A 24,324-nucleotide genomic window follows, 5' to 3' on the forward strand; every position below is an offset into this window, starting at 1 on the left:
ACCCCAAACTTGTTCACTTGATATGCTTCTCTTTTGGTGTGATCTTGATGAGAACCTCTGGTAGGCAGAATAGCATCATAAAGCCGCTGCTTCCTTGCAAACGATTCAAATCGTGCCTCCTTAACAGTAAATGTTGATGTTGCAATACATGATGCAAACGAATGCTTCTATGTTGTCAATGTCTGTGTCTGTTTTTTAATACAAAAGCGGGGTAAAAAAGTCCGTTTCATCATGGAATACTTCTATGTGTGCCAAGTTGACCTCTTCACTTTACCATGAAATGCCGACACAGTGTCACACCCATTGAATGCATGGCAGAAAAGAAGGGCAGCTACACGAGGACCAAACGAATTTGCTATGACATGTAGAAGAAGCCATAGAAAGCCTATATTCCTTCAAAAACTTATTCACAATTTGTCCACACCTTATCTTGCGAGTTCTGCAATTTGTAATGCTACTACATCTGTGTTAGTACTACTTTTAACAATCATTTTCAGCAGCATGCTTATCATGGATAATCATCCGTGTATCTGTTTCTTCATGGTAAGGGGATAGCAGGGAATTATCCGTATTGAAATTGCAAAGAATATTTTCACCTTGAGTAAAATAAGCATTTTTTTAAATCACTAAAGAATTATGTCGGCAAGAAACTTGAACAAATCCGTTTTGTTGTCATCTTCACAGCGAAAACTACTCCAAACCCTTGGCGTGTCATCAGTTCCATTGCCTTTCCGTTAAGCACCAATACTTTGCCTTTTTTCTCGTCTAAGCCTTTAAATCATTCATTTAATAAACATCAAACACAATGTCTACTCTTGGATACTTATCGTTGTACGATTTTAGACTATAAGGCAGTATGACATCATTTGCATAATCAGAAGATATTTTTGCCCCACATTGTGGCCTGGAATAAACCAACGACAAATGCGTCAGAATTTGGATCAGTTGATGGGAAATTGCAAAATCTTTCAAGAATACCTCCTAACTGCTATTTAATACCACTGTTTAAAGTAACATTCGGAGACAAAGACGGAGGAGCATTTTATTTCCATGGCTAAAGAAATCTTCAAACTGTCTACTTTGACAAGAAATTAAAGTAAAATAAAGAGATCGCAATTACTTTTCAGGTTCTCCAGCTTTGTTTTTGACAAAGACGTTTCCAGTTTCATTTTACGCCTTTTATAGGGAATTGTTCTTTTTTATCTGGTTATAAAAAGCATATTCTCTTTCGTTTTGCATTTTCTTCAAAATATATCCGTATTGTTTGGACCCAATATCTTGGAGTTTATATACATATCTTATCTGGTTCCGAATCCAAAACTTCCATAAATAAGCCAATTGTGTACAAATCTGACGACTCTTCTAGAAATGAATTTCCAAATTAGTTCATCACTTTGGAAAGGCTTTGAAGTTTTTTGAAGAAATACTTTTGTGTATCGTAGATTCTTTTTATGATGTCGTTTATCTGTTATAGAATGACTCAAACCACTACATCTTTAAAATTCATATACCAGTCTACTGACTTCTGGTCCAGCTACCATCCATCGTCCTAAAGGGATATTCGGTTAAACGTATGGCACCAACATCGCCCTTCACAATTGCAATATTCTGTTTTTGTGCATGATCAGTTGTGATATAAGAAAGCAACTATCTGGTCTTGCGCAAAGTAAAATTACCACTTGCAAATTGCATTGCCACCTTTGGGTGATGTTCGTGAAGGGATGCCATACCTCGGAAATCGATCGCGATCGGTAATCGTCGAGCATAATTAACATGATCAAGACAAACAAAATACGTATCCTGCTTAGTATGGACTGTTTTATCAAGTACGATATCTGACTTGTGAAATGGGCGTACTACCGAAAGCACAAGAAGTTCTTAATTCATAATTGAACGCCAGAAATTAAACTGTGGTGGAGATGACTCTCTTTCCTTACACCAGTTGATCAAATACATAAACGTCACAAAGTCATGGGTTATATGTTCTGCGTTTACGCATTTATAAGCTGACATTATCAATTCAATCAAAACACATGCTGTCATCGATGTACGTGTTTAGTTATTATTACCTTTGAACATATATCTAAAAGAATCTGCCATTCTAGGTGTTGCAATATCGGCTTCAGTGAGGGCACATGTCCATCCACTATCACGCAATATTTCACTCAGACTTAACAAGTCTTTGTAATGTACAATCCACCAAACATGACGATAAACTTATCTTCTCCGTTCAAATCTGGCCATTCCCACTGATATTGCTTAGCCAATACCAAAATGGTTGATCTGCAGCTATAATTATGGTTGCCCGGGATTTAGAAAGTTAACCACCTTTTTCACCTTATTCAATGAATGCTTGATCATTGCAAGGACGTGTTTTCAAATAGTGGCATCATAAAAGTTACAGGAATTGAACAGAAGAGCCTCGATGTTTAGAGGAATGAAATGATAACAAAGATATGTTTACAAAATCAAAATCCTCATCTGTAAGATGATCTACGATTTACATTATTATGCCCTTATAGTGCGTGCAAATCTCTCTTTATTACTATAAATAGTCTGCGCATGCGCGAAATTGTTAAACGCATGTGTATCATAACCTTGAAAAATAGTTTCGTACACATTCATAACGTCATTAAAAATCCAAAAGCGCTAGGTATATAATGAATAGTTCAAATGTTTTTGTGTGAATTTTGAAACATTTACGCGCATGCGCAAACCCTGAACATGTAATATATGTATAAATGTCACATGAAAAGAAGGTAACCACCAAATAATATTTTATTTTAAACGAAGGTCAAAGAAACTGTTTTCCAGAACTAGAGGCTCTAAAGAGCCTGTGTCGCTCACCTTGGTCTATGTGCATATTAAACAAAGGACACAAATGGATTCATGACAAAATTGTATTTTGGTGATGGTGATGTGTTTGAAGTTCTTACTTTACTGAACGATTTTGCTTCTTACAATTATATCTATAATGAACTTTGCCCATTAGTAACAGAGAACTATATTTGGTAAAAATTTACATAAATTTACCAAATTAATGAAAATTGTTAAAAATTGACTATAAAGGGCAATAACTCCTTAAGGGGTCAATTCACCATTTAGGTCATGTTGACTTATTTGTAGATCTTACTTTGCTGAACATTATTGCTGTTTACAGTTTATCGCTATCTATAATAGTATTCAAGATAACCAAAAACGGCAAAATTTCTTTAAAAATTACCAATTGGAGGGCAGCAACCCAACAACCAGTTGTCCAATTCATCTGAAAAATTCAGGGCAGATAGATATTGACTTGATTAACAATTTAACTTCTTGTCAGATTTGCTCTAGATGCTTTGGTTTCATAGTTATAAGCCAGAAACTGCATTTTACCCCTATGTTCTATTTTTAGCCGTGGCGGCCATCTTGGTTGAATGGCCAGGTCATCGGACACATTTTTCAAACTAGATACCCCAAAGATGATTGTGGCCTAGTAGTTTCAGTGGAGATTTTGTAAAAGATTACTTAGATTTATGAAAAATGGTTAAAGATTGACTATAAAGGGCAATAACTCCTAAAGGGGTCAACTGACCATTTTGGTCATGTTGACTTATTTGTAGATCTTACTTTGCTGAACATTATTGCTGTTTACAATTTATCTCTATCTATAATAATATTCAAGATAATAACAAAAAACAGCAAAATTTCCTCAAAATTACCAATTCAGGGGCAGCAACCCAACAACCCATTGACCGATTCATCTGAAAATTTCAGGGCAGATAGATCTTGACCTGATAAACATTTATATCCCCATGTCATATTTCCTCAAAATGCTTTGGTTTTTGAGTTATAAGCCAAAAACTGCATTTTACCCCTATGTTCTATTTTTAGCGGTGGCGGCCATCTTGGTTGGTTGACCAGGTCACGCCACACATTTTTTAAACTAGATACCCCAAAGATGATTGTGGCCAAGTTTGAATTAATTTGGCCCAGTAGTTTCAGAGGAGAAGCTTTTTGTAAAAGATTACTTTAATTTACGAAAAATGGTTTAAAATTGACTATAAAGGGCAATAACTCCTAAACGGGTCAACTGACCATTTTGGTCATGTTGACTTATTTGTAGATCTTACTTTGCTGAACATTATTGCTGTTTACATTTTATCTCTATCTATAATAATATTCAAGATAATAACCAAAAACAGCAAAATTTCCTCAAAATTACCAATTCAGGGGCAGCAACCCAACAACCCATTGACCGATTCATCTGAAAATTTCAGGGAAGATAGATCTTGACCTGATAAACATTTTTATCCCGTCAGATTTCCTCAAAATGCTTTGTTTTTTGAGTTATAAGCCAAAAACTGCATTTTACCCCTATGTTCTATTTTTAGCGGTGGCGGCCATCTTGGTTGGTTGACCAGGTCACGCCACACATTTTTTAAACTAGATACCCCAAAGATGATTGTGGCCAAGTTTGAATTAATTTGGCCCAGTAGTTTCAGAGGAGAAGATTTTTGTAAAAGATTACTTTAATTTACGAAAAATGGTTAAAAATTGACTATAAAGGGCAATAACTCCTAAACGGGTCAACTGACCATTTTGGTCATGTTGACTTATTTGTAGATCTTACTTTGCTGAACATTATTGCTGTTTACAGTTTATCGCTATCTATAATAATATTCAAGATAATAACCAAAAACAGCAAAATTTCCTCAAAATTACCAATTCAGGGGCAGCAACCCAACAACCGATTGACCGATTCATCTGAAAATTTCAGGGCAGATAGATCTTGACCTGATAAACATTTTTACCCCCGTGTCAGATTTGCTCTAAATGCTTTGGTTTTTGAGTTATAAGCCAAAAACTGCATTTTACCCCTATGTTCTATTTTTAGCCGTGGCGGCCATCTTGGTTGGTTGACCGGGTCACGCCACACATTTTTTAAACTAGATACCCCAATGATGATTGTGGCCAAGTTTGGTTTGATTTGGCCCAGTAGTTTCAGAGGAGAAGATTTTTGTAAAAGTTAACGACGACGGACGACGACGACGGACGCCGGACGCAAAGTGATAGGAATAGCTCACTTGGCCCTTCGGGCCAGGTGAGCTAAAAATAGGTATTTTAAACCTGAAAAAAAACAGCCATTTTAGAAAAGGTGGTGGCCATCTTAAAAAAAAAGATTTTTTTTACGGCCAGTATTTTCTTAAAAAGTATATAATAATAATGCTTCGTGCTAATTTTCATGCTTGTATCATCATTTGTACAATTCCCTCATTTTTGCTTGCTAATATCTTCCACTATTAAAATCTAATTGTATAAACAAACAAACTAAATTCTAATGCAATTTTTATGTCAATTTTTTTTTCATTGGCTAAAAGTTACCGTCAAAATCTGAATATTTAAGCTTGTCGTCATCAAACATTTTGTATTAAATTTTTTAATTCAATTCAATATTATATATTCTGTTAAGCTTACCTGTTACATCTTTCATATCTTTAATGAGTTCCTCTATTGCTATTCCGAAATAAACGTGAACCTCTTTTTCATTGATATCCAATCTGGCTTTCTCTAAAGTAAAAGATGAAAGTTGGCGTGTATTTGAGTTTAAAGAGTACACTAGATTAGATTTGTTATTAAACATTTGCTAAAATGTCAAATATTACTGCATTGCACGGACAAATAAAATCTATTTCCTGCTCATCAATAAAAATATGTTTTGTTTTTAGACTCTTCATCATGATGTCTAAATTCCAAAAACTTGAAGATGAAAATCATGTCAAATTTATATCTTGTTGGGGTTTTTTTTCATGTCCGTTTTCATATTATATATGGAGGACAGGAGATATTGGGTTAGTATTAAACACGCAATTCAATTCCCTCTTTTTTCCAAAATGTGGGGTTTTTTTTCTTGATTTATATACTGGCATGCATAGAGTGTAAAATTATATATCAAAATCGGTTTAGTTTGACAAAGGAAAATCAAAATAAGACTTGTAGGCCATGATGTTACCCTGAAGACATGCTATTTTTTCTAGAGCTTCTATGTATTTCCCTTGTAGATCCTCGTCTATTGGGCATGTTTTGAGATACGTGATATCTTTTTCAAAGCCTTCATCGCTTGACTTCCTAAGATAGACATCTATTCTCCTTCCAACTTCAATAAACTCATCAAAAAATGCGTTAAATTCTGTATCCGTCACTTCGCATTTAATTCTGTGTACTAAAGCATTTCTTGTTAGCCTGATCCGCTCGACATCGTCACCAATTTCCTTTTCATCACCTAGTGGCTTTGCTCCCCACTTTTGTGATGGGGATGGGATAAAATTAAAGAATGTGGCTATTTTGTAGATAAGTGTGACGTCTAGTTGTGTGAAGCCATGGGTGCATAACGTTTGTATTGAGATCATATCCGTTCTGCTAAGTCTTTCTTTAAACTTTTTGTTATTGAGTATAATTCCATATACGGTAGATGAGGGAATTCCTGATTTTTCAAGTAACTCTTGCATTATTTTGGAGAATATGTTCACAACGACTGCACTGCATCTTGCAAACTTGGAATGGCAGCCCATTACTAAGTTGAATGTTTCTACAAGGATTTCAAAATAAAACAAAATGATATATAATAAATTGATAGCGGAAGAAGCTATACCACCAAAGGGTATCTAATTTAATGACAAAATCCTTCTAAGGTTTACCTAATCATGCAGATAAGTAGAAAAATATTAAAACCCTCTATGATATCATTCACATGCATATCATTTTCCTGCTGCATGTCAAGAGCATGCAGTGCTAAAACATGCTCCAAGAATAAATGAAGGAGAAGGGCGACGATGATCATCATATAAAAGGCCTAAAATATATTAGGAAAAAAAATTACATTCGGTCACAAAGTTTTTCACTTAGACAAATGGAGATCTATGAAATGTATGTCATGAACAAAATAAACTTCCCAATGCGCATTCAATCAATACATTTTGATGTAATAAAATTGTTATAAATTCAAATTATTGGAATTCAATTTAAGACAGGCCTTGATCAAAAGAGAAATAATTAATATAATCCTGAACACATTTGTTGTGCGTAGATTTGGTGATAAACGAGTTTCAGCCTAACTGTTGTCACTCATATGTTTTTGTCCACCTGTTTTGCAAAGATGCTAAAACATTGAGAATATTTCCTGCATTATTACATCTGATATTAATGTGCTGGATTTTAATTGGTTCAGAAAACCAGTCTTTTATTCATGTATTCTCCGTTTTTAAATGAATTCCGTACAAATATTAGTGCGAAAAGGGCATTTGTTAAAATATATATGAAGTTCGTGACGTCCATTGATATTTAATTGTTTTTGATCTTAAGCAATACAAAATGTAATATTCGATAACAAAAAATTACGGTATTCATTGTTAAAAGTAAAAATATATGTATGAAAAAGTTTTGTGATCCTTCAAGTAATGTAAATTCTAGTTTTCTTAAATTGTAAGCATTAAAGAGAATCACAATTTTGTATTTACATTTTATAGATTTACTATCAGGAAGGAAATGTTAGGTTATCAAATTGTTTAGTACGGCGGGTGGATGACGGGCTCACACTTTCCGTATACTAACGCATGAACCATTCAACCAATGTGTTTCAACTATTTTGATTTAATTTAAAACAGTCCTTGATCAAAAGAGAAATAATTAATATAATCCTGAACACATTTGTTGTGCGTAGATTTGGTGATAAACGAGTTTTTTCAAAGTATAATATGCTTTTGATGATAACAAAACAGATTTGTGTTCGATATTGAAGATAAGGACTATTACTGTCCATGAGTTATGATCCATGATGTCTTAGAAAATGGCACCTTATGTTGTTTCCGTGCAATAACTTACAAAAGTTACTTATGAACTGTTCGCCAATACTTTCTGAATTTTAATATTTTGTTACTGATGACAAAACTGACAAGTTCGTTCAACATGTTCAATATTGATAATTTTTAATTCAGCAGTTCCGGAGTTTTGATTCTTGAAATGGTACCTCATGTCATTTCCGTGAAATAATTCAAAAATAGTTCTACAAATAGTTTTATAATACATTTTTTTCTTCACATTTGCCTCTCAAGAGTTACGATCTTTCATTGATGGAAAATAAGCAAAGAACAAACAGGTCAAACAAACATTAAAGCACCTTCAAAATCATTTTCCATGTTCCTGTCAATCTGATATTTATAACACATCTTTTAACACACACAAGTAATACAATAATTTTTCAAGAAACATTTTTTTCCAAATTGATCTGTCCAATTAGTTCAATACAATTGCTTTCGTTCTATGTGGTTTTCATTTGATAGGACCTTTCAATTTGTAAAAATGTAAACGAACACAAAAACGTTCTCGATGATTCCTGGATCGCCATATGAATGAAAACAGCTGTCTCAATTCAATTAGTTAAGGTTATAACTCAAAAGATATCGGTCTACGTTTATCAGAATGACAATCGAAAAAATATCTGCATTCGGAAAAAAGTAAGATTGTTCCTAGTTTTGTTTAATATAAATTAATTCTTATAACTTGGTAACCGATATATCTCCAATAATGATAAACACATTTATTTAAAATCAGTAGATTGTTCACAGAAAAATGTGAAATGCGCGTGTAGTGTGGAGAAGGGTCAAAGATAACTCACGGTAATATGGTCGAGGTTTTGTTTTCGAGTGTAACACGAATATGTATTTTTGTTTTAATGTCTCAAATAAGAAAAAAATATAATCGACCATATTCATCGAATATGTTTTGAAGACAAAAAGAGGTTTATAAGTACATATGATTCCCTGTGCCTTCAACCTAGTTCAAGATTGTGCTGAGTCTTACAGTTTTTTAAGGTCTGTCTTTATCTTCTAACTCTTTTATTTCTGGATTCATTTAATGACAAGGATAATTGTTCCACAGCAGTATAATCAATTTCTTATTCTCCATATTTTTTTTCGTGGGACCAACATTTGAATTCATATTTGTTTATACAATATATGTGTTTGTTTCTTGTTGAAATTCATAAAATGTGTGGAATCAGACTTTCAAGAAAAAGTAAATAAAATATATGTCAAAATAAGCTGTAATCTTCAATTTTAGTTGCAGGTATTGTGAAGTTGTTGCTTCGGTTTGGTGTACTTGTGTGCTGTCGTAATTTCTTTTGAAGTGTCCGTTGTTATTCGTGGTTTATATGTACTTTTACATTATTTTTTTGTATTTCTCATTACTGAGTGTTTGTACTGCATTCATGTCACGTAATGTTTTCATTTTAGAAGTTTGTTACCGTGTCATATAATCGTTTCGTTTTACTAGCCATAAAACCAGGTTCAACCAACCATTTATTTTTGAAGTATCGTGTACCAATAGTTATCAAAAGTACCAGGATTATAACTTAGTACGCCAGACGCGCGTTTCGTCTACATAAGACTCATCAGTGACGCTCAAATCGAAATATTGATAAAGCCAAACATGTACAAAGTTGAAGAACATTGAGGATCCAAAATTCCAAAAAGTTGTGCCAAATACGGCTAAGGTAATCTATCCCTTGCCTGGAATAAGAAAATCCTTAGTTTTTCGAAAACCAAGTCGGGAACATGGCAGCTATATCAAATAGCACGTTTTTATGCATGTTGACCATTGATTTTGTTGCAGTTCGTTGTTTCTATTGTTCCGTTGTTTTCCTCTTATAATTTAAGTGCTTTCTTTTGTTTTAGTATAGGGATTTATTTTGGCTTAATCGATTTATGACTATTGAACAGCGGTATACTATTGTTCCTTTTATAAATATATAATATTGTTCATTCCATTTGACATACAAATGTATATAATTTAAGCCAATATCAAAATAATCATACGCAGTATCGTTCATAATATAACAATTATATATATTCATTCATGGGAGAGGACGTCTCTAATGTTGTTATAACTTGTGTCCAATCCCTTTTGCTACTTATGCAAATAAAATAAGCTTAAACTAAATCTATTCGTTTATATAGCAATGTCCAAATTAAATTAGGAAAGCTAAAATCTACTATTTGACTACAACTTAATTTAACAGGAATATTCGGAAATCTTTTAAACTGATATTGAGGAATTTTGTCGTTTATGTAGTACATGTTCTTCTATGCCCCATACTAATCATCATTTTCCATATGAAAAGTCAATATTTTAAAGGATATTAAACTTACCTTAAAAGCTAATATAGAACATGACATGCCACAGTTTATTTGCTGGTCATGCAAACTAATATTGATCAACTGGAATAAGCAAAAAATAAGCAAAAAAGGAAGCCGATAATATAGATGTAAACTTTCAAAGACAAAATACAGCAATTAACTGGGAAAAAAAGAAGTAACCCAAAAAGAACCTTTGAATGATTATTTTTTTCTTTCATAAAAATAGATGTATAGATAGTCTCTAATATTTAATTAACTGTGCATTTGTATTCAGATATCGCAGATCAAATTTATTCGTTCATTGTTTAATCATACGTTTTTTGATTGAGTTAAGTCTGCCAATTGATATTTTATCGTATGTTTTTCTTTGTTGTGATGTTATGCTATTGTTTCAGAAAAAGGGAGAAGGTTTGGATCCATTAAAACGTTTAATCCCGCTGCAAATGTTTGCACCTGTCCTAAGTCAGGAATCTGATGTACAGTAGTTGTCGTTTGTTTATGTAATATATACGTGTTTCTCGTTTCTCGTTTTGTTTATATAGATTAGACCGTTGGTTTTCCCGTTTGAATGGTTTTACACTAGTAATTTTGGGGCCCTTTATAGCTTGTTGTTCGGTGTGAGCCAAGGCTCCGTGTTGAAGGCCGTACTTTACCTATAATGGTTTACTTTTTAAATTGTTATTTGTATGGAGAGTTGTCTCATTGGCACTTCACCACATCTTCCTATATCTATGTAGATATTAAAAGTTAAAAGAGTGCAGTTTCAAGGCAGTGTGACAACAATAAATGAAAAACATTTTTGAGCAATGTTGTGAAAGATCTCTGATCAGTTTTCTACTGACTTCAATAACAATATAACTAGTACTCAAGACAATCTAATCACTTTGTAAAAACCGATTTTCTATTACTTCATTGCCACATTGGAAATAAAATGAAAGTCAAAATCAGGACTGAATAAGATATATGTGTAATCAAAAGTCTATAGAAAGGAGTAACAAACAAATTTGAGTAAATGTATAAGTATGAATATGATTTTTTTTTCATTGGAAATAAGATGGAAACAGTTAGACTCAGTGGCTTTTACTTTGGCAGTCACTTTTATATTCATTGTTAATATGATATTTCAAATTTCCTAAATATTTAAAGTGAGCATTTGCAATGTTCGTATATTTCATTGATGAGCTTTATATAAGAGTATGTTTCATTGACAATTTGTAGAAAAGGGTGCACATTTAAACAAAAATATAGAAAATTTAAAACCAATTGTTTAGAGAACAATTGAAGGTCTTTCCACATCATTTTCCTAAATTATTGCTGAGAAGCTACCTCCCGTTTACTAAAATTTAGTATTGACGTACTAGCATATCGCCTTCTCTTTACTGATTTCAAAAATGTGTTTTTTGCCAAAATTAAGGAAGATAATTGTCAACTTCCGGTTTAAAAAGTGTCATACTATCAGTATCACATGATTGCTTAACTTACACTGATTCTAAAAGTATATGGTTTCTATATACTTTTGCCTGTAACAAGGGAGATATAAGGTACTTCTATTTCATTGAAAGTCACTTCCGATCTTGAATGATTGAAATATGATTTCGTATTTAAAAAAATATAAAGTGTCTATGTTCTTTTTCATGAAATAAAAACAAATAATTACCAAAGGTATTAGGATTATAATTAAGTACGCCAGACGCGCATTTCGTCTACATAAGACTCATCGGTGACGCTCATATTAAAATATTCATAAAGCCAAACAATAGCATTTTCCGGTTTTCTCGAAGTCACTTCCGGTACATACTTTTTTAAGTCATATGTTACCAAATATTTTGCAAAAGACCTTATGGCCTTATCAGACCTGTAACAAGTTGGAGAAATAATCAATTTACTTTAAATTTAACCATTTCAGGGACAATTACTCCTTTAAGATCTCATTTGATTGTTTCAGACCAACTGTATCATATCTTCATCACAATGATGCAAACACTTTGCACTAGTTATTTTATATCTATCTTAAAAAGTGTCAGAGAAAATGCAAAAACAAGCAAAAGACCAAAGTAAGAACATGACATTGACCTTTGACCTTGACCTAATTTTCTATGTAAGGATCCACAAACTCCAAATAAAAAGGTTCATAATGGTATACGGATAACGGTTTGTGAGTAAAAAAAACATAACAATTTAATTTGAAAAAGGTATATAACTCCTATGAAATGTCACTTCTGTCCAAATTAGACAGGATTCCAAAACAGTTAAGAACAAAAATATCACCTTTTATGAAAAATATCTGACTGATTATATAGAGAATCACATAAGCGTGACGGGAGCGGCCCCCTTCTTATCAAAAGTTATGGATCCGCCACTGTCTTTTCATTGTTTACAAGATGATTTAGAGTCTGAGTATGTGGTATTTGACATAACTTTTGGTAACATTTTTGACGTTAAAAAAATATTTCCAAAGATAAACCCAGTAAAAATAGTTTCAAAAAAAAAACCAAAGAAACATTGACAGTAACTTACATTGAGTACGTAGAAATAAAGATATGTGTTATGATTGTTGATAAGACAACTATCCACCAAAATTGAAATGAAGTGGATGTAAGTAATTAAAGGCAACTGTACATCCTTTAACAATGACAAAACCCCATACTCTATAGTCGGCTATAAAGGGCCCTGGCATGTACCAATTCTAGATAACTCTAAATACATATTGTTATATGCATATGCACTTTCGTGGATTTACATACTGTCGATTACTGTATTTTGGCATTGCACAAGGACATATTTTTCTCCGACTGTTTATTACGTCTTTACACTAAATCCATTGTATGTTGGATGTGTGTGATTGATAATTTATTCTTAGATGCATGAATTTTTTTTTGTATTAGTTATTATTGACTTTTAACTAGCTGTCAGTAATTTTGAGTACTACCAGATCTGTACTTAGTGTCTTTTTGTTTTTGGAATGTACAAGTGTCCGTTCATATCCACTCTGTAATTTTATACTCCCACATTAAAAAAAAAAGTCGGGATATATTGTTTTACCTCTGTCTGTCCGTTCATCCATCCGTCCATCCGTCAGTTACGTGGGTATGTATGTGCCTGTCCCTAATCAGGAGCCTTTCTTTCAGTGTTTGTCTTGTGTTGCAGTGTTACTTATTTGTTTTTTCGTTCATATGATAGATATACTGTTCCCAGGTTCATTGTATTGGAGACCAGGGATGGGCACGATTACTGACAAATGTAATCGATTAATAATCGATTACATGAAGGATTTTTGTGTAATCGATTAATAATTACTTTATCAAATGTAATTACATTACTTTTCGATTACTGTCAATTACAAGCTATAAAATGATGAAGAAATTTGTAGCACAGTCATGCTGCTCAGCTTATTTAGAGTGCAGATTTAGAACATTTAAAAACAGTTTTAAAACATTGTTTCAAATATGTTGACATTTATTTTTTAGAAGGAAGCTCTTACCGAGGGTTTAAAATATTTCTTAAGGGAGTGATGATATTCATGAGAACATACATATGCTTGAAATGACATTGACCATTGCATCAATTGCTTCTTTATATTGCAGGTAATTTTCTCAATAGTTTGCAATGTTTTGCTGTCATACTGACTTAAGTTTGATATTAACTTATTTGTATCGTATATATTTCAAGCTTTATTTTTTTTGCATTGTGAAAGGTTTTCTCTGAAAATAATCATTATCAAAAATTTAAAAAAAAAGATGATATAATTTTAAAAAAAATGAAGTTTATAATTTATAATTACATGTCTTTTGAATGAATTTATCCTTTTGTTTGGATAATCCCCCTAATTACCTTATAAATTGTCAATGGAGAACAATTTATAACCTTAGGGCATATATAATGTAATAAATCTTACACTTATAAGTAATTAGACCTAATTGAAATCAAAACAAAGTCGATGTCTTAATGATAAGAAGTCTTTGATCATCTGATTAGTGAAAACAAGAAGGTTGTTGGGATTTCAAATCATAAACAATATACATTTTAGAGTCAAAATTTGAATACATGTATCTTTTACTGAACAAAAATTTCAATGCACTGAATCATTATTAAAATAATAAGTGTATTCTTTCCTTATCTAGATGTCATACCATTATTACGAATCAATGGTTATCTATTCTAAGATAAATTGTGACTCTTATTGAAAATTAAGCTTTAAGGATTTTTATTACAATTATCCTAAATACTTTAATGTAGTACATAACTTAACTAAGGACAACATGTATTTTTCAATTTTGAATCTATTTTCATGTGTTTTGCATTTTTGTGTAGTATAAAAAATGTCTAGAAGTATTAACAAATATCGAAAGTTACGAAAGCCGAGAAGGCTCACCTAAAATTCAGAATTCAGCATTCAGAATTCGGCATTCAGAATTCGGAATTCAGAATTCGGAAATTATTATCAAATGTTATAACATACATATTGTAATAATTGATATATGTTGCAATTGTGATATGAACATTATAAAATTATGCCTGTTAACGAAGCACTTAGTTTTTCGTATTTTTTATCTTTTATTCTTGGTTTTTGGTTTGTTTGTGTCTCGTGATTTTCCTCATTTTTTAATGACGCTTCATTTTTTGCCAGTTTTTGCGGCAAAATTAAATAACACTTAGTTGAGTGATACAAGACTGAGGATAACTGTGTTACGACCAAAGAGTGTGGGAAGAGTTATCAAACTCGGGTATATTTATATTTGTAGTTAACAGTGGTGGAATCTCACTCCCTTGATACGAAAAAGGGGAACAGAAGATTAGTAAAACGAACGTATATCGAGACAAAAAAAACACGGGGATTAGAACTGCGTAGAATGACAATGGACACACAAACGTCGAAAATTTAAGACAAATACAATACCCGGGCCGTTATAAGAAAAAGGGGACTAGGATAAGGACTAACCTGTTTGAAATAAGCATGTGTATCTTCAAGGAACTGATACAAATATCCAGCAAATATCCAACATTAGAAGAATAATGGGAATAAAAACGGACAAGCACAAATAATATCGAGAGTGAAGTTGGTCATTTAAGAGAAAATTAACCCATAAAGTTAAGACAGATGCATTTTCGGAATAATGAGCTGTCGGAATAATGAGCTGTCGGAATAATGAGCTGTGGGAATAATGGGATGTCGGAATAATGGGATATCGGAGTAAGTGGTTGTAGGACAAACGCGATGTCACCTTACCGTGTCCTATCAGGCAAAATATGATGCGAGGTTGTATGGATATTTTAAAATAACAAAAATCGTTTTTGAGTTATTGTACGAAGTGTGGACGACGGACGGATGGACAACGGTTTTACAACAATACCGTGATATATTTTTAAAAAGACATAATTATACAAATATTTGATCCTTCAAATTGAATTTCTTCAGCTATAATACCATTTCAACTATTGAAATCTATCATCGTTTTTGTGATTTATAAAATTAACATTTTGAAGATATTTTTGAAGATATTATGATACATGTATAAGATAACTATATTGTGTTGATACTCATATGGTTCAGCTGGTAAATGTCCTACGGTACCATACGTGAATAGCCCAGACGTAAAAAAGTACACCAACAGACTACGACAACAAACAGCTGTGTAAAGTTTGAAGTAAATACAACAATGCATTCTCAAGACGTATTGCGACATGTGAAATAAAAGACCCTCTTTTTTATGACCTTAAAATAACCATAACAAACAACTGTGTAAAGTGTTAAGCCAATTATAAAAATGAAAAAAAAAAATATCCCTTTAAATATTTTTATTTAAAGAAGACCATATCTCTTGAACCTAACTATACCAGATAAAAACGTCACAAAAAAATATACAGACCTTAAGACTACAATAACAAAGAATGTTGTAAAGTTAAAAGCCAATCAGATAAGGCATTCTAAAAATTTGTGAAATTTAAAAAAATCATTCTTAAAATACAGCAAGACATGCTAGAAAAAAAATATCCCTTTAAATATTTTTATTTAGAGAAAACCATATCTCTTGAACCTAACTATACCAGATAAAAACGTCACAAAAAATTAAACAGACCTTAAGACTATAATAACAAAGAATTTTGTAAAGTTAAAAGCAAATCAGATGAGGCATTCTAAAAATTTGTGAAAAAATACCTTCCTTTGTTTTAACTACATATCGTTTGACCGTGCCTGATTACTGCTTACCGCATAACGCGCACGGATGAGAAACGGATATCATCCCAATTTGGTAGTCTAAACAATTTTTTCGTGTCTGTTCATACCCGTTAAACTCCGTTCCTCGTCTGGTGTACCCGTTACTTGTCCGTTGCGCCCGGTGAAGTCCGTTCTGTCACAATGAAAATTTGGAGCATGTTCCAATAGTTATCAAAAGTACCAGGATTATAATTTAGTACGCCAGACGCGCGTTTCGTCTGCATAAGACTCATCAGTGACGCTCATATCAAAATATTTATAAAGCCAAACACGTACAAAGTTGAAGAGCATTGAGGTTCCAAAATTCCAAAAAGTTGTGCCAAAACTTTGAACGGTCGTATAACGGATGGGTTGTCCATTGCCTGCAGTGTCCGGTAGGTGTCCGTATTTTACGGTACTCGTCCGTTCCTTTTTTGTTTCTTATTCGTTACTTGTCCGTTGTACCGAATTTACGAACAGACTACTACCACTTAAAACGGATCAAACGAAATAACGGATGAAACTGATGCGTACCGTTTGTAAACGGTTTAGAGGCATAATAAAATATCACGAACGAATTATCAATTAACAAGAATACCCGGTTTTAGCTTTGAATGCATTTGATAGATTTTAAGATGGATTTTGGAATAAGAGATGAACGAAGTCGTTGTACCAGATTTACCCCCATCTTAACGTTTGGTGGCATTTTAAGAGAATGAATTAAATATGTTCACAAACTCAGGTTCTTCAAAATTATTTATGTGTTATCTATATTATTTTTGTTTTGTTTTGCGCTATGCAAACTTCTTTCGTCCGTTTTATCCGGTACAAGTCCGTTACATTTCCGTTATATCCGGTATTTATCCGTTAATTTACATGTTCGTTTTATTCGGTATTCGTCCGTTGCATATAAGTTCGACGTTTATTCTATCCGTTACACATACGTTTCGTATCATGTAGCCTTCATATCCGGTATTCATGTGTCATATATCAGTCAGTATACCGACGGAGAGAAATTTGAGTCTCACTGGAGAAAATATTGTCAGCAGACAACCTTTTTTCATCCGTTTGTCTTTCGTTCGTGCTATCCGGTAAGGTGTGACCAAAGCGTATATATAAACAACTGTGTTATAATAAGTTTGAAGTCAACTACACGCCATATCTAGCCTATTTACGACGGACGGGTACATACGTTTAAAAATCATGATACGTCTATTTTTTTAAGGGGAATATTTTATACGATAAAAACAGACTTTATTACACAACTTATAAATAGACAACTATTTCTATAAATCACTTTTTTATTAAATTAAATACTGTCAAGACAAAATTCAAGATACGTGATGTGTGAAATGAAAATTATAATCGCATGTTTCACTATATATGCCAATCAACAAGTTAACATTTCACACACGTCATTAACTGCAGTATCAAAACTTCAAGATCTAGAACAAATTTTTATTATTGGTTATATATATTAAAAAATATATTTCGGTCATTATCAATCATGAGTTCCAAAATATAGACATCTTTATATATATGTACAAGTCTGAGCAATAATGTATTATTTGATTATCTTTTTTCTTTTCTACAGACAATCCTATATCATGAAATTTCAATTATATGTTCAACAAGAATGTGTCCATAGTACACGGATGCCCCACTCGCACTATAATTTTCCATGTTCAGTGGACCGTGAAATTGGGGTCAAAACTTTAATTTGGAATTAAAATTAGAAAGATCATATCATAGGGAACATGTGTACTAAGTTTCAAGTAGTTGTGACTTTAACTTCATCAAAAACTACCTTGACCAAAAACTTTAACCTGAACTTCGCACTTTCATTTTCTATGTTCAGTTGACCATAAAATTCGGGTCAAAACTATAATTTGGCATTAAAATTAGAAAGATCATATCATGGGGAACATGTGTACTAAGTTTCAAGTGGATTGGACTTCAACTTCATCAAAAACTACCTTGACCAAAAACTTTAACCTGAAGTCGGACGAACGAACGAACGGACGAACGAACGGAGGCACAGGCCAGAAAACATAATGCCCCTCTACTATCGTAGGTGGGGCATAAAAATTGTAATATCTGCAATATGTTTTCTGTATTATATTTGTGAGGGTCTCGAGTAGATCAGTGAATGCTAATTCAGTCACCTTCTTTGAGGGGATAAAGGGGTGGGGGTATCTGAACGAAAGAATGTGAAATAAAATTGCCACGATGAACGACCAATTAAAAATGTCTTGCACGTTGATCTTTTTACCGATCATACGAAAAACGGTGAATAACGAACCTTTTTCACGGCTGCACGTGAAATAAAAATGGCAAAACACGTTGCACGAAAATAACCCTTTACCACCCTCTTCTTAAATAATGTTATTGTTATTATTATAAGAGCTATCATTCAACTGCGACCGACTTCAGTTACACATGATCAAAAACAGGTGGTTAAATTGTCAGATTAGTATAAAAAACCTTGAGATTTGCTGGCTAAGATAAACATACATAATGAGTTTAATAGTTCTGTTATTGATAGCCTGTGATGATCGGTCATTGATTTCCGTTATAGTATATAGTGAGTTTCAATTAAAACGCAACAACAAATGAAACATTATTTTGTCTAAAAATTAAACCCAATTATCTCCCATGAAATATACCAATAGCTATGTAATTTAAAGGATTTTAAAGATATTTATGATGAATAGTTGTTTGAAGGGAAGAATATATTTTACTAAACAAACTAGAAGGTCTCGTGGTTAGCGTGCTTGTCTGAGTACATAACACGGTATACATAACGTCGTAAGTTCGAACCTTTGACAGCTAAATCAAACAAAAACAAAAAATACTTTGTTATTAGTATCCTGCTCAACATGTCGAACTATAGCACAAAGCAGAGTTTATTCATCATTCATTCACATGTCCACATCATGAATATGCATATATATATATATATAAAATGACTGAATAAATAGTCAACGATAAATCTTACGGGGCGATGGATCATATAAACATGATGCAGTACACTACATAATATAATATATAACAAGTCTAAAAGAATACAACATCACCAAAAACACAATAAAACGAACAATATGTTAGATATTTCGGATAACAGATATCCTTCTTCGGTAATTGCACGATGAAAAATGAATCATGTCAATTCAAATTAAGACTCTATCAAAATCTTGATTTATACAATTTAAGCGAACGCTGGAACAATTTTAAAATTTTCAAACACACCGCAAAGACTACAAAAATATGCCAAAAATAAAAAAAAGTTATTTACAATGTGAACTGGCACAACTCTAAATTCCCAAAGGTGTTGACAGTTGAGATGTTAAACAACTGCGTGGAAATACAGTCCCAATAAACAGTCCTGACCGATCTAAACTGGTATGATATTTAAAATATGACAACGGTAGGGCAGTTGCATCAGAGACTGCGTATTTAAACATCTAAAAAATAAAGTAATTTGATGATAAGAAAATTGAGTAATAAATGTTTACTAAGGTTAAGTAATAGAACGTGGCTGCGTACTTACACATCCTTGCCAACTGTAATCAAAACTTATATAATTCAAAAATTCCGGAAAAGTGTAAGGGTCCAGTACGGAAGCCGTAGTAACTGGCCACAAGTGATGACAGGAAATTAGTGATGGTAGGAAAAATGAGTGACTCTTCTATGTTTTTTCATTAATGCCCTCTGGGGAAACTGTCCTCAGCTTTCTTATCCAAAAACTTTCCCGAGCAAGTCTGTCGGCCTTTGACCAATCCTCGTTGTGATCTATGATAGTGATGGTAAGTTTTTTAAGATCAGCTTGGGCGTGCCCATGTGATCTTAAATGACGACTTACGGGGAGGTCGGGCTTGCATGTGTAGTCGCTACGATGACCATTCATGCGTTTGTTGAATGGCTGTTCTGTCTCGCCAACATACTGCATGCCACATCGACACTGAAGAATGTATACAACATTCTGGGTTTTGCAAGTTACATTACAAAATATTGTGTACACAGACCCAGTGGAGTGGCAAGTAAATGTTTGAGTATTCACTATTTGTTGGCAAGTCAGACATCGTTTGTTACCACACGACTTGCACCATCCTGTAGTTGAACAGCTTTTATTAGAGGAGACGGCAGCTTTTACAAATAAGTCTTTTAGACTTGCTGGTCTCCGAAAAGCTAAGACAGGAGGATCGGGAAAGATTTTGGATAATTTTGGGTGATTGGCAATACTTTGCCAATTGGCACGGATCAAACGTGAAAGGTTTGAAAAAGCGGGATTGTATGTTAACACAAATGGAACTATTTTGCTGCGCCTCTTCTTTTTGTACTGTAACAGGTCTTTGCGGCTGTTATTGTTAGCACGCGCAAACCCCTTATCTATGTCCCATTTCTTATAACCTCGTTTGATCAGAAATCCGCGAAGTTCCTGTAACCGCTGAGTGACAGCCTCCTCAGAGGAGCAAATCCGCTTTACTCTGAGAGCTTGACTGTACGGGATACTTTTTGTACAGTGTTTGGGGTGACAGCTTTGGAGAGAAAGGTACTGATGTTTATCTGTAGGTTTACAGTAGAGGTCTGTTGATATGACACCGTCCTTTATAGATGTAGTTGTGTCCAAGAAAGATATCTTAGAGTCGGATATTTCATATGTAAATTTAATTGACTGGTGGGCGTTGTTTGCATGTCTGATAAAAGCATCCAATTTTTGTTGGGATTCGATCCATTTCATGTCAACATCATCGATGAAACGGAACCAAGACAGAGGTTTGGATAAAGATGATGAAATAATATGTTTCTCTAATTTGCCCATGAAAATATTGGCGTAAGACGGTGCCATTTTCGTCCCCATCGCTGTCCCGTTTATTTGAAGGTAATTATCACCATTAAAGGTAAAATTGTTGCATTTAAGGACCAGAGTAAGCAGCTGGACTAAACATTCGGTTGGTGGTTCTAAAGTGTTGCGAGAGTCCCATATTTCCCTACACGATTGTATTCCGTCATCATGAGGTATGTTGGTATACAAGGAGGTGACATCTAAAGTGACGAGGAGGGTTTCCGGAGGAAGAGGGTTCATGGATTCCATTTTGCGAAGATAATCTGTAGTATCTTGAATGTGAGAAGGAAGATTTTCTACATGACATCTTAAATGAAAGTCTACAAATTCGGAGATTTTTTCAGTCGGGTGGCCGTTAGCGGATACAATGGGTCGACCAGGATTGTTAACCTTGTGTATTTTAGGAAGAAGATACAATCGACCAGGCTTGGCGTTCACTGGTTTTAAATATCCAATTGTATCCTCATCTATGTGACCGTCATTGTGCATGGTTTGTAACGCAATAATTGTAGGTTTACAGTAGAGGTCTGTTGATATGACACCGTCCTTTATAGATGTAGTTGTGTCCAAGAAAGATATCTTAGAGTCGGATGCGTTACAAACCATGCACAATGACGGTCACATAGATGAGGATACAATTGGATATTTAAAACCAGTGAACGCCAAGCCTGGTCGATTGTATCTTCTTCCTAAAATACACAAGGTTAACAATCCTGGTCGACCCATTGTATCCGCTAACGGCCACCCGACTGAAAAAATCTCCGAATTTGTAGACTTTCATTTAAGATGTCATGTAGAAAATCTTCCTTCTCACATTCAAGATACTACAGATTATCTTCGCAAAATGGAATCCATGAACCCTCTTCCTCCGGAAACCCTCCTCGTCACTTTAGATGTCACCTCCTTGTATACCAACATACCTCATGATGACGGAATACAATCGTGTAGGGAAATATGGGACTCTCGCAACACTTTAGAACCACCAACCGAATGTTTAGTCCAGCTGCTTACTCTGGTCCTTAAATGCAACAATTTTACCTTTAATGGTGATAATTACCTTCAAATAAACGGGACAGCGATGGGGACGAAAATGGCACCGTCTTACGCCAATATTTTCATGGGCAAATTAGAGAAACATATTATTTCATCATCTTTATCCAAACCTCTGTCTTGGTTCCGTTTCATCGATGATGTTGACATGAAATGGATCGAATCCCAACAAAAATTGGATGCTTTTATCAGACATGCAAACAACGCCCACCAGTCAATTAAATTTACATATGAAATATCCGACTCTAAGATATCTTTCTTGGACACAACTACATCTATAAAGGACGGTGTCATATCAACAGACCTCTACTGTAAACCTACAGATAAACATCAGTACCTTTCTCCCCAAAGCTGTCACCCCAAACACTGTACAAAAAGTATCCCGTACAGTCAAGCTCTCAGAGTAAAGCGGATTTGCTCCTCTGAGGAGGCTGTCACTCAGCGGTTACAGGAACTTCGCGGATTTCTGATCAAACGAGGTTATAAGAAATGGGACATAGATAAGGGGTTTGCGCGTGCTAACAATAACAGCCGCAAAGACCTGTTACAGTACAAAAAGAAGAGGCGCAGCAAAATAGTTCCATTTGTGTTAACATACAATCCCGCTTTTTCAAACCTTTCACGTTTGATCCGTGCCAATTGGCAAAGTATTGCCAATCACCCAAAATTATCCAAAATCTTTCCCGATCCTCCTGTCTTAGCTTTTCGGAGACCAGCAAGTCTAAAAGACTTATTTGTAAAAGCTGCCGTCTCCTCTAATAAAAGCTGTTCAACTACAGGATGGTGCAAGTCGTGTGGTAACAAACGATGTCTGACTTGCCAACAAATAGTGAATACTCAAACATTTACTTGCCACTCCACTGGGTCTGTGTACACAATATTTTGTAATGTAACTTGCAAAACCCAGAACGTTGTATACATTCTTCAGTGTCGATGTGGCATGCAGTATGTTGGCGAGACAGAACAGCCATTCAACAAACGCATGAATGGTCATCGTAGCGACTACACATGCAAGCCCGACCTCCCCGTAAGTCGTCATTTAAGATCACATGGGCACGCCCAAGCTGATCTTAAAAAACTTACCATCACTATCATAGATCACAACGAGGATTGGTCAAAGGCCGACAGACTTGCTCGGGAAAGTTTTTGGATAAGAAAGCTGAGGACAGTTTCCCCAGAGGGCATTAATGAAAAAACATAGAAGAGTCACTCATTTTTCCTACCATCACTAATTTCCTGTCATCACTTGTGGCCAGTTACTACGGCTTCCGTACTGGACCCTTACACTTTTCCGGAATTTTTGAATTATATAAGTTTTGATTACAGTTGGCAAGGATGTGTAAGTACGCAGCCACGTTCTATTACTTAACCTTAGTAAACATTTATTACTCAATTTTCTTATCATCAAATTACTTTATTTTTTAGATGTTTAAATACGCAGTCTCTGATGCAACTGCCCTACCGTTGTCATATTTTAAATATCATACCAGTTTAGATCGGTCAGGACTGTTTATTGGGACTGTATTTCCACGCAGTTGTTTAACATCTCAACTGTCAACACCTTTGGGAATTTAGAGTTGTGCCAGTTCACATTGTAAATAACTTTTTTTTATTTTTGGCATATTTTTGTAGTCTTTGCGGTGTGTTTGAAAATTTTAAAATTGTTCCAGCGTTCGCTTAAATTGTATAAATCAAGATTTTGATAGAGTCTTAATTTGAATTGACATGATTCATTTTTCATCGTGCAATTACCGAAGAAGGATATCTGTTATCCGAAATATCTAACATATTGTTCGTTTTATTGTGTTTTTGGTGATGTTGTATTCTTTTAGACTTGTTATATATATATATATATATATATATATATATATATATATATATATATATATTTGCTTCTGTACGTTTAGCAGGATCCATTCACTAACTCATTAATCTAATATGACAGATCCAAATGAATTACGAAATATGTACAAAATATTTGTTGTTGCTTTTATTATAAGTAGATAATGAAGTAACTGTTATAAAAATTTCAAACTTGTCGTGTTGCGTTTTTGTTTGTA

General features: G+C 33.8%; 1 long non-coding RNA gene across 1 annotated transcript in view; it reads right to left on the reverse strand.

Annotated features, from left to right (window-relative positions):
* The window catches only part of LOC143058720 (uncharacterized), a 45,973-nt gene that overhangs the window by 12,775 nt on the left and 8,874 nt on the right, over positions 1–24,324 (reverse strand). The window contains exons 2-3 of the long non-coding RNA XR_012973210.1: positions 5,993–6,568; positions 5,458–5,550 (exon numbers count right to left, since the gene is read on the reverse strand). This is a non-coding gene — a long non-coding RNA (uncharacterized LOC143058720). The remainder of the gene's footprint in view (positions 1–5,457; positions 5,551–5,992; positions 6,569–24,324) is intronic.

Source organism: Mytilus galloprovincialis, chromosome 14, assembly GCF_965363235.1.
Source record: "Mytilus galloprovincialis chromosome 14, xbMytGall1.hap1.1, whole genome shotgun sequence".
Lineage (NCBI taxonomy): Eukaryota > Metazoa > Mollusca > Bivalvia > Mytilida > Mytilidae > Mytilus > Mytilus galloprovincialis.